The 11,729-nt window shown below is 52.9% G+C and overlaps 1 pseudogene across 1 annotated transcript; it reads right to left on the bottom strand.

Moving 5' to 3' along the window:
• Positions 1 to 6,940: 6,940 nt before the first annotated feature.
• Positions 6,941 to 11,428, bottom strand: LOC309799227 (mth938 domain-containing protein-like; annotated as a pseudogene). Its single transcript has 3 exons — positions 11,267 to 11,428; positions 11,049 to 11,139; positions 6,941 to 7,468 (listed from the first exon to the last, which is right to left on the bottom strand). The product of its transcript is annotated as a mth938 domain-containing protein-like (transcript).
• Positions 11,429 to 11,729: the final 301 nt, after the last annotated feature.

Raw genomic sequence — 11,729 nt, 5'->3', positions numbered from 1 at the left:
AGAGGAAAGGGCGAGGATGTCTGAGTCTAGGGCAGTGGTTCTCAAACTTTTTGGTCTCAGGACCCCTTCACATCTCAAAAATGATTGAAGACTGCAAAGAGCTTTTGTTAATGTGGATTACATTGATAGGTTAGAAATGAGAGGAACCTTAAAATATGCATTAATTCATTTAAAAATAACAGCAATAAACCCGTTTTGCATGTCAATTTAGACGACATTTTTTTTTTTTTTTTTTTTTTTTTTTTTTTTTTTTTTTCCGGTACACAGGCCTCTCACTGTTGTGGCCTCTCCCGTTGCGGAGCACAGGCTCCAGACGCGCAGGCTCAGCAGCCATGGCTCACGGGCCCAGCCGCTCCGCGGCATGTGGGATCTTCCCGGACCGGGGCACGAACCCGTGTCCCCTGCATCGGCAGGCGGACTCTCAACCACTGCGCCACCAGGGAAGCCCTAGATGACATATTTTTAATGAAAAAATAGCTATATTTAAAAACAGACAAACAAAAGTTTAGTAAGTGGCATTGTCTCACATTTTCACAAATCTTTTCAATATCTGGCTTAATAGAAGACAGTTGGTGTTTCATATCTGCTTCTGCATTCAATATGTTACAAAATCATATTGCAATGTAGCTTCTGGAAAACTCCACTGAACACTCATGAGAGAATGAAAGTGAAAAGAAGCAAATAACATATTAGTATTATTATGAAGATAGGTTTGACCTCATAGAGCCTCTGAAAGGGTCTCAGGAGCCCCCAGGGTCCCTGGACCACAGTTTGAGAATTACTAGTCCAGAGGAACGTCAGAAAATAGTTTGGAAAAGCCCCAGGTGATTTGAACATCCTAAGGTTGATCTCCCTTAGCTGCCCATGGTCTTTTGAATGTTTTCACTAGGGAGGCAGTATGGGGTAGTGGTTAATCATGTGGGTCCTGGGGACAGACTATCTACTTGAGCTTGAATCTCAGTTCTACCACTCACTAGCTGTGTGACTTTGGGCAGATTATTAACATCTCTGTGCTTCAGTTGTCTCGTCTATAAAATGCAGCTTTTAAAAAGTGGCTACTTTTTAGAATTGTTGAGAATTAGATGATGTAACGCTAGAAAAGGGCCTAGCATAGTGCTGGATAATATGAGCTCTTATTAAATACCAGAGCCTTGCCCCTGAATCCACTGCCCATGGGCCCAGAAGGCAGTGCGATGCAGAAGTGACCTTTCCCAAATTGCAGATGTGGGCTTCTTGAACCAGAGAGGAAAAGTGACTTGTGTGAGGTCCCAGGAAAAGTTAACAGGGTTGTTGGGCCCTGAGCCCAGGAGTTATAACTCTTAGCCCTACACTTTCCCCACCAGACTTTTTCAGTGGGGGAAAAAAACCCAACCAAGGTCGTGAGAGGAGGGGAGCAGAACTTACCTTTCCCCCAGCAATCCCAAGTGTGCCATCCAGGGCCAATAGCAGTATAGCAGGAAGCCTTGAGTTGAGGGCGGGTAGCAGGGAGGGACTTCCTGACCTCAACAGCAACTGAAAAAGGAGAAAGCAAGCCAGGAGAAGACATTGCTAAGCCCAGAAGGTTTTTCCATCTTGCCTTGTGGGGAGCAGTTCTGTAAAGTGGCCCCAGCCCTCTCTCCTAAGGGTTCCTGGCCCAGGGCAGAGGAAGTCTGTGATCGGGCAACACTGCTTCTCCTGGGGTGTCCCTTTTCTGCTCACTGCCTGCAGCCCCTTCCTCCTCTCAGTCTCCCAGCACTCCAGGCTCTGGGTCCCTTTCCCGGTGGCTCCTGACCCTGCCCTTTGTGCTGTGGTGCCACGGGCAGTACACGCACCTTGGGAAGGGTGCCAGTGGGGGTGGGGATGAGGCAGATGGGGAGACAGACAAACACACAAGGGGCAGGGGTGGGAGGAGCCAGCCCTGGCTCTTTGGCCTGTCAGCCAAATCCCCCTGAGCTGGGCTGCAGGCACCACCTTGTCAGAAGCCTAAATACCCAAACCCCAAGCACACACCCTGAGCAGAAGCATTCTGGAGGGTCAGATCCCACCAGCAGCCCCCCGAGCCTGAGGAGTCGGGGCGGGCTTATGTTTGAGACCTTGCTGTCTATTGCTCAGTTTTTCCTCTGCCACCCACACAGTTCCCTAGAATAGATGGGAAAACTGAGGCCAAAAGTGGGTGGGCTCAGACTGTCCACGTGCTTCTTTCCAGAGTCCAGTTGGGAGGAAGGGGCCTGGCTTCCCACAGCCCCTCCTCCCCCATCCCTCCCAGTCCCCCTGGTTTTTTCCATTTGGAAAGCCCTTTCTGGCTCGTGGCAGGTTTGGGGGCCCTGGTCTAGTCTCCCTCCCCTGTCTCCTGGGCAGTGTCCCCAGGGGAGCCCCCGGGGGCTGAGATCTCTTCAGTCTCAGCCCTGCCCCACCCCCTGCCTCCACCCGCGAGGCCAGCATCCCCCCAGCCCCCGCCCCTGGGCTGTGGGACAGGGAGAGGGCCGAGGGGCTGGCTCTGCATACTAATGTCCTGCCCATTGTCAAAGCCCCTTTGTGCCCCAGAGCTCCATTGAGGCGCCTCCGGGGCGGGCACAATGGGGGCTCTGTCCCCGAGTTCCCCCAAACAGTCACCTGCTTTCAGAGCCTCCCCCCGCTCCCACCCCGACCCGCCCCAGTGTCCGGAGGGCCCAGCGAGCTTGGGGGAGTGGGGCCAGAGCCAGGGGGGATGGGCAGGAGGCGACCCCTCCCCCCCTCCTCCCCGGGCAGGCTGGGGAGATGGGCCCAAGGCCGGGAGAGGCCCCGGCTTACAGGGGGCGGGGGCGGGGCAGTCTGTGGATGGACTTGGAATGCAGGTTCCGTGAGGCCGGCCAAGGGGAAGGGGCACTCAGCCTGCCCACTCCTCGGTTCCACATGCCCAGCCGCCGCGGCCCGTGCCTTCCCGCCTCTCCTCCTCCTCCCACCAGGAGGCTCATATATGCAGAGACACACAGGCACACGGTCTTGCATGCGGCCCCAAACACGGCTCCCGGACGCACGCTGGAGCGGATGTGCCCAGACCCAGCAGGCCGACTCAGGTACACAGACCCGCACCGGCCACTCGCATATGCACCAGCACACCCGCCCTCCATCCCCTCTGTACCCCTTCCGCCAGCCTCCAGCCTCGAGCGGCTCAGCACCAGCGCCCCAGCCCCCGACCACCCCCCACCCCGTGCCCTCGCTGCCCCCTGCTGCTCCAACACAGGTTATAACAAGTTTGCACTTGTTGTGACCTCAAGAATGTGGCCCTGGGGCGGGGAATGTCCCGCTGCTCCAGACCGCACTCGCTTATACGTTAACCACGGACACGGTCTCTGCTGAACCGTGAGCACGCCCGCCCCTCCCCCCGTCCCCCTTCCCACAGACCACAGAGAGGTTTGGTGAGCCAGGACCCCAGCCCCAGGGCGGAGCCAAACACACTGAATGGAATGATGCGCGAATGACCAACCCCAGCCTGCCCCAGCACCGGCCCAGGGCCACCAGCCCTTGCATCTGCCCAGTGCACTCAGGGTCACGGCTTCTCACCACCCTGTGAGGTAGATGGCCTCGTTATCATTTCCCCGTTTTATAGTAGGGCTCTGACAGGTGACATGACATATCCAGGTGGCAAGACTGGGACTCCATTCTAGAATGGAAGTCTCTTGCTGCTGGGTGTTTTTCTGGGTTGTATTTTGCGGGGGAAGGGTCACTATCTGCCTCTTGGCTTCACTCAGATGACCCAACCCATGTGGAATTTTCACAGAATTAGCTTTTGCCCACCTTCTTTGGGAAGAGTGGGGGCATGTTGGGGTTGGAGTGGGGAGAACAATGGGTACAGGGACCTTAAACAGGATTCTGCGTCCAGAAACTCAAAAGTTCACCTTGACCCTTGACTGCCTCTAGGCAGGGTGAGCCTACCTCCTTTCGTTTCCTACATTCCCATGGGCCCCATTCCCACTGCTGACGGATCACTGGAGAGAGGAGCCCCATGGCCTTCTTGGCCAGGGTTTGGAGTTTGAGATCTCTGTTGATTATAAGTCCTTCACGACACCTGGCTCTGACCTTCCCTGTTAATATCCTATGTCTGTATAAGGATCTATAGGGTGTGTCTATGCCTCTCCTACTATTCTGGTCTGGGGCATCCTCTGGAAGCCTGGAGCAGGTACCCTAAAAAGGGAAGAGATAATAATAAAAGATTTTAAAAAAAAAAAAGGGAAGAGATGGCGAGCTTACCAGGACCAGGACCCTGAGGATTTGAGGGCTGATCGCGCGATGGTGTGCTGGGACCTGGGGTGGTTGATGGGGTCACAGTTGCAGAAACCCCATTAGATGGAGAACTAAGCTGATGTTGGTTTGCTCATCTGCAAATGTTATCGAATGCCGATCTCCATGATGTTTCCCTTACATCAGAATTGCAAAGACCCTTGCAGGACCCTTCTATGCCTTAACCCCACTGCTCACCTAGAATGCTCCCTGGCTGGCTGCCAGATTCTGCTGAAGCTGCATCATCCATCTGTCTTCCATGCAGGAACACTCCTCTCCCAGCCCTTATTCTCTGGTGTATTCTTCTGACTCCAAGTGCCCTTCCAAATGTCCCCTGTTGGAGACAGGCTTCTCTGTGTGAGGGTCAGAGGTTGCTCTTCAAATGTGGAACCTGAGAAGGAAAGGGAGTGGTGAGGGCCCCTGTCGGGGAAGGTGGCTCAATTCCCTGAATATGCATCAGAAGCACAGGGTGCCTATGGGTCTCCATCTCCACCAAGGGTAAAAATAAGAACAAATTCCTTAGGCAGCAACAAGTAAACTTTGACTTAGCAGGAAGCATTTCCTGGGTATAAGGGATTACCAGGCAAAGGGGAAGGATGGAAAGAGGTGGAGGACTCACTCCCCCTGATGAGAAAGAGAGGCCCAGCTTAGCCGCCTATTGAATAGAGGTTGGGTGGCCTAGGAGACATTTCCAAAGGGGCTCAGAGCCCTTGTGGGCCATGGACTTCCAGCTGTCTCAGATAACTCCCTTGATCATTTCCACAGCCCCTAGCAGAGAACATCATTGAATGTGCCCCTTCCCAATGGGCCCGCTATCTGCTGTTTCTTCTAGCTCTTCTTGTTGTCATATTTCTGGGCCAGCTGCTGTGGGGCAAGGAGATTCCTGAGGCCTGCTGATGGGAGGGGCACACTGGACACCCCTAGGCTGGGGCTTTGGTTGGAGGGGAAGAGCTCAGTGGATAATGCTCCCAGGTTGGCCCTTCAGGACCCCGGGGTTAAGAAAAGATCTTGTAGGAAGAGAGAGCTTGGGATGAAGAAGAAAGCCAAGGTTATTGCTCTGATTCTGGTGCTATGAGCCGGCTGTGTGATTGTGGAAAATTTACTCAACTTTTCTAAACCTTGGCTTCCTCTTCAGTGAAGTGAAGGGGTTGAACAGGATGACCATGTGGGCCTCCCAGCGCCGACATGCCATGATGGTATGGTGGCCAGATGAAAAGTGCAGTTTAAGTGGGCCTGGGTTCAACTTGCAGTCACCTCTTCCTTACTAGTGGTCCTTCTGGACAAGTCAGCTAACCTTTCTGAGTCTGGTTTCCACACATTCACATGAAGGCAATGGCATTACCCACCTCCCAGGGAGGATAGGATGACGCGGTACGCGGAAACCCAGCACAAGGGCTGAGGTGGGGAAGTCCACAGCCCATGGGGACACAGAGGGGCAGCAACTCACATTGGGGCTGTGGGCGTCTGGAAGGGCTTCTTAGAGAAAGTGACATCTAAGCCGAGGCTTGAAGGAAGGGTAGAGATCGACCAAGTGGAGTGGGGAGGGGAAGAGTGCTTCACGGAAGAGGCCCCATTGTTTGCCGAGAACTGTTGGTAAGAGAAAGCATGGCCCATTCAAGCACTGGGAGAAACTTAGCGTAGCTGGAGGGCAGAGGCTGTGTGTGAGGGGTGGGTGGAGGACCGAGAATGCTGATGCTGGAGAGGCCAGCTTATTACATACTCTGACCCACCTGTTGTTCTAGGGGCTTGCGAGTTGGGATCCTTCCATTTCCCCTCCATCTTCCTTTTCCTACTTTTCTTTCTCCCAAGCTCAGTCCTCTTGTCTTTGGTCACGTGGGCACCAGGAAGCACTGGGCTTCCCAGGAGGACCTGGTCAGTCCAGGGAGAAACTCTATCCACAGTTGCCCGACTCTGGACCAGTTTGGGGTCCAGGTCTGGAGTTTTCCGCCTCTCTCCTTTCCCACGATGAAAGAGGGATCTGCCTCCTGCAGAAGACTCTGGATTTCTGGCATTGAGGCTCCATGCTAAGCACTGCGTACCCACTGTGGGCCCTCCCCAACCTGGCCTCTCATGAGAGAGAGACACCAGAGTGTTGATGGCAGTGGGCTGAGGGCAGTGTGGAGTGAGAACTGAGGGAAACTAGAGAGAAGACAGCTCTTCAGCCTGGAGTAAAGGCAGATGGAGAGACCAAGTCAGTGCGCGCAGCTGTCTGAAGGTTGACGCTTTAATGGGAAGCTCGGAGGAAGGACTTCCCAAGGATGAAGCAGGTCACATACCAAAAAGGGAGCCTGAGGGAGGGAAAAGAAATGTACAATATCAATGCTATGGGGCTCTTTTAAGCCAAGAAATACTCAGACAAAGCTCTATACTAGGCACTGAGGAGGTCACAAAGATGAACAAAACACAGGCTAGGAAGCAGTTCAGAAATGATTCTCCTGATTGACAGGAGAATCATTGACAGGAGGGGGTAACTCTCCTGCCTCCCCGCCGCCTACACTGCCTCTCGGACCCTCCACCGACTAGGTCCAAGACCTCCCTCATCACAGCCACACAGCTTCTAAGATCACAGGCGAGAAAGGTATAGAGAAGGGAGCTTCAGCCGGAAGGTAGGTCAGCCTCCCTCTCTTCTCTCAGGTGGGGAGCCCCACTGGTTCCAGGACCCTAAGGAACCGGTCCCATCAGGTTGGCCTCTCTCTGGTTTCTCAGATTCTGGTGGCAGATCTGGTGACAGCTCAGTGGCTCCCTGGCCTCCACCCCAAAAACCTTATCTTCTGGGGCCTGGCCATCCTGGGCTCTTTAAAAAATTAATCTTTTTTTTTTTTATCATTTCTTAGTGAGTTATTCTCTTAAGCCTCCATCAGCAGGTGGAATGGAAGACCCCTCCCATCCTGATGCCTTGGGTAACCAAAGCATTTTCCTCCTTCAGTTCCTGCTCTGTCTGGAGGACCCGCACATCAATGCCTTGTTTCCTGAGGTACTCCACAGTTGATGAGGGTATCTTCGAGGCCTCACTCATCCCCTGGCCAATAACAAGGGTCAGCACGCCTTTCTCGACAGCTTCCTGCACGTCTGTAGGCTGCACACCAGGAGAACACTCAGTTCTTGTTTCTCTCCAGTCCCAAGCCTGACTTCCCCCTGGCCACACTTTGCAGGCCTTACAGATTTTAGTAGAGCCTGGTACTTTCATTTGCCCCCTATGAGAGGGAAACAATTTCAGGGGAAGAAGAAACTTAACTGAACTCCAATGCCCTCTCTTTTCAGAGTTGCGATCCCAAACGTCTCCATGTTTTACCCTTCATCCTGGGCTTTGAGCAGCCTGCCAGCTGGCTGGAGCCACCAAGGGGAAGCAGGAGGGCAAGAGGCCAAAGGGCATGATGTAGGAACTGAGTTCTATGTGTCATCCCTCACTAAACACCTTTCCTACCTCTTGGCAGGTTGAATGGGTTTTGGAGGGAGCTTCACCTTGGGAATTATGATGGAATTATAGGGAGGTAGGATGAAGGAGGTGGACTGGAAACCTCCTCCAATTCCAGGGCTGTAGTAAGTCCTACTGCATGAATCACTGTTACCCTGGAGAAAGGACAAATAAGGCAGGAGGTAGCTGGAGCATCATCAAGCCCACATGGGTGTGGAGAGGCAACATGAGTGAAGGTCCACGGGACTTGGAGACAGAGGGTCCGGCTTTGCCATTAAATAAACATCAGCAAGTTACTTTACCTCTCTGAGCCTTAATTTCTCTAATTTGGTAGATATTTTTCTTTCATCTGCAAAGTAGGCTAAAGTAGGCTAATAATAATATCCTATATTTGCATACAGGCCTTACAGATTTCACATACTTTATTTCCTGTAATCCCAACCAAACAATGGAAGGTTTTATTGCCTCCTTAGGTGAGGAAACTGAGCCCTAGAGAGATGAAGAGATTGACTGAAGTTCCCATAGCAAGTAGATGGCACAGATCTGGATGGCAAATAGTGGGAAAGAAGGATAGATAGGGACCTTTGGCTATGACCCAGACCTGCCAGGATAACAAATAGGTTTCGTTTGTAAGGCTAACTGCATTGGATTGAAAATGGCTCTCTGTATCACCATGCTGAGAAAGATTCTGAGGTTCAGTGAGGGAAAAAGTACTGTGATGAATTAGTGATACCTGTTAAGGGCAGGAGGTGAGGTAAATGACGGCCCAGATGCAACGTGGTTGGCACCCCTAGCCTGGAATCAGACCAGGGATTTCATGTCTAAGTCTTTCCTCTATACTAATCAATTAGGTTAAATTCAAAGGCACCAGCTTGAAAAGAGAACTAAGGTGTAGTCTCTGCCTTCAAAGAGCTCACCATCTCTCAAGGACAGAGGAGTGCTACATCGATGATGTGGCAAAATGTCCCAGGAACGTAGAGAGAGTAATGAGGGCATTTTAGGCAGAGAGACCTGTTTGGTAAAAGCATGGGCCCGTGCACGTGGGGTGCAGACTGCATTTGAAGAGCCAATGACAATTCTATATGGCTAGAAGATGGGGTCCATAGGGAAAAGTACCAAAAGGAGAGGCTGTGGAAATCAAGGTGGCATCAGATGGTGAAGGGTTCTGAATGCTATGTCTAGAAGTTTGGGTTTTACTACAGAAGCTGTGGAACTCCTTGAAGGATTGAAAGCCAGAGCGATGGGATGTAATTGTGTTGTTGAAAGGCACTGTGGCTGCTGAGGGGGTGGAGGTGAGGGAGGCGAGGCTGGGTGTGGGAAGACAGGAGGTCATTGCAGCACTTCAGGTGAAAGAGAACTAGGGCAGCCTCAAAGGAGTTGGAGAGAAGCCCACAAAGGCAGGATTGATAAGACCCAGTGACCCGCTGGATGAGGGGCAAGAGAGAAACCGAGGGCGACTCTAAGGTTTCCAACCTGGGCACTGAATGGATGGTGTTGCTGGGAACAAGAGGGGAAGCACAGGAGAGACTCCCTTCTGAGTAGAGAGGACATCAGTCTGAACACGTTAAAACTAGACTGTCCAGTTAGAGGGAGCCTGTAAGTGTTGGTTTTACAGGGCAGAGGTGAGAGGAATCTGTGGGAGTGGTTGAAACAGCCAAGGAAGGGAGAGCAGAGTGGTTAGAGATGCCAAGGGGAATCCCTGAGAAACACCAACAATTCAGGGCCCATGGGAGACCACAGCAAGAGAGATGGACCAGACGTAAAGAGACAGGGAGGAGGGCCTCCCTGGTGGCGCAGTGGTTGAGAGTCCGCCTGCCGATGCAGGGGATACGGGTTCGTGCCCCGGTCTGGGAGGATCCCATATGCCGCGGAGCGGCTGAGCCCGTGAGCCATGGCCGCTGGGCCTGCGCATCCGGAGCCTGTGCTCCGCAACGGGAGAGGCCACAACAGTGAGAGGCCCGCATACCGCAAAAAAAAAAAAAAAAAAAAAGAGACAGGGAGGAGAGAGCCTGGAGGACCATGTCAGAGAGTGATGATGAGACTGCACCCTGTTAATGCTGACCCCACCAAGTGCTCTTGGTACATCTGTGCACTTATCTAATTCTCCCAACACTCTGGTGAGGTAGATATCATTAGGCCCCTTTTTTTTTGCAGGTAAAGGAAAAGGAAACTCAAAGAGTTTAAGTGATTTTCTCCAAATCCCAAAGCCTAGAAGTGGCAGGGCCACTAAAGAGCTAATCAAGGGCTCCAAAATCAGTGGATCCCCACCACATCTCAATAAGAACCAAAGGAGAGAGTGTCCAGAACAGACAGGCTGGCCATCAGTCTCACATGACGCAGAGAGACTGCTGGGGTCGAGGACTGAGAAAACGCCCTTGGATTTGATGATTGGAAGGTTAGCTGTGACCTTGGAGAGAGATTCTTGCGGCTCTAACTGCCACCAGCTGGCTGTGCGGATCAAGCGGAATTGCTTCTAATGTGCTTCATATAATGCAGAGTCTGGTAGTCTGAAGGAGGCTGATGCTGTTATTTTTATTGTTATTAAATATTGGTAAATTGGACCACTTGATATTGCTGACATGGGACCCATTCTTTAAAACTCGTAATTTCATATGGTTCAACCTAACAGTAAAAGGGGGGTGGGCTGGGGTCGGTGGGCAGGAGAAGGCAGGAGAAGGCAAGCCGCCAGGGCAAGGGCAGTCCCATGGGGCTGGGGAACCCTGCCCCCTGGTGGTGGGGAGGTAATCTTCAGCACCAGGCTGAGGATAGGTGAGGCTTGAAGTTTGCAGGAGTCCCTCTCATCTCCTCCGCTCCCCTCCAGCCATCTGTAGTCTTGCCAGCACCCTCTCCACTAAGTCCAGCTGGGCATGGGGGTGAACTCTCCCTAGGGGGCTCTGTCTAGAAGAATACTTCTAACCTCTCAACTAGGGTGATCCTCTCAACCAGTATCTTAGGGGATCAGTTGGGTTCTCCCCTATGGAGAATCCAGGAGCCTAGGCCAGGTGGTGACGGATTAAATAGTCAGAGCAGGCTGACACACGAATAAGAGGTCTTCAACAGACCCCTTGGTCATCGCCAGCCCAGCCCCTCTGAAATCTCCCCCAGTATGCTTGGGAACCCTTTCAGTGTCGCAGGTCTTACCGATAACAGTAGAATAACAATGACAACAGAAGTTATTTGTACTAATGCCATTGCTTCCAGCTGTGTCTTAGCACCTGGACTGATTTTTCTGGCTCTTCGGTCAGGGTGAGGAGGGATGGGTTAATATCTCTGAGATGTTCCTCTGGGGTGAGGACCCAGGTGGGGCCAGGCCTGCAGGCTCTTGGGGTGGCTGGAGCTGGGGCTGAGGAGGCAGTGGTGCATTCTTTGTCCTCAGCTGAACTCTGCACAGTGCCAAGCTTTTCTGACAGGACCAGGATGTGCAGCCCTGCGGCCCCACACAATGGGTAGGCGCAGGCGCTGTGGTGACTCAGAGAGGGAGCGTGCTGGGGGGGGCGGGGGGGGGCTGGAGGGTGAGGAGGCAGGTGCATCAAAGAGGCAGTCCCCATGGGCTGCGTGTGTCAGGAAGTCATCCTCCCTCTCCAGCTGGGGAAAGGGGGGTCCCTGAGGTACCCCACTCTGAGCAGTTCTCTGCAGGAACGCTGTTCCCTTCTCGCAGGGGACAGAAGGCACTGCCTGGGGATTGGGGCGGAAGAAGGGGCAGTGGTCCCAATCAGCCCACACTGACAGGACGGGTGGTGTCTGGACAGAGGCGAACATCTGACATGACCCCATCTCTGTGTTCTTCCCTCTCTTGACCGGAAAACACACAGCGGGGTCAGAAGGGCCAGATGGAGGTCACAGGCTCCCAGGAAACGCTTTGAAGGCTTTTATCCTTTCTTTTGATCAGTCTATGAGAACTTTCCAAACGTTGACACAAGGGAAGAAAAGCCTATTCTTCCTTGGGCCAGGGCCTTGTGTCAGGCCGAGGCTAGAGGATGGGAGGGAAGGGGAAGGAGACTGGAGGGTGAGAGGCAGAGGCAGCAGTGACTCAGCTGGCAAGGCAGGCCCCCGACACACACACGGCCCTTTTTTT

The sequence above is a fragment of the Mesoplodon mirus genome (genome assembly GCF_964341445.2).
Source record: "Mesoplodon mirus genome assembly, chromosome: 3".
Classification (NCBI taxonomy): Eukaryota; Metazoa; Chordata; class Mammalia; order Artiodactyla; family Ziphiidae; genus Mesoplodon; species Mesoplodon mirus.
This window is presented reverse-complemented; position numbering and strand designations above follow the sequence as displayed.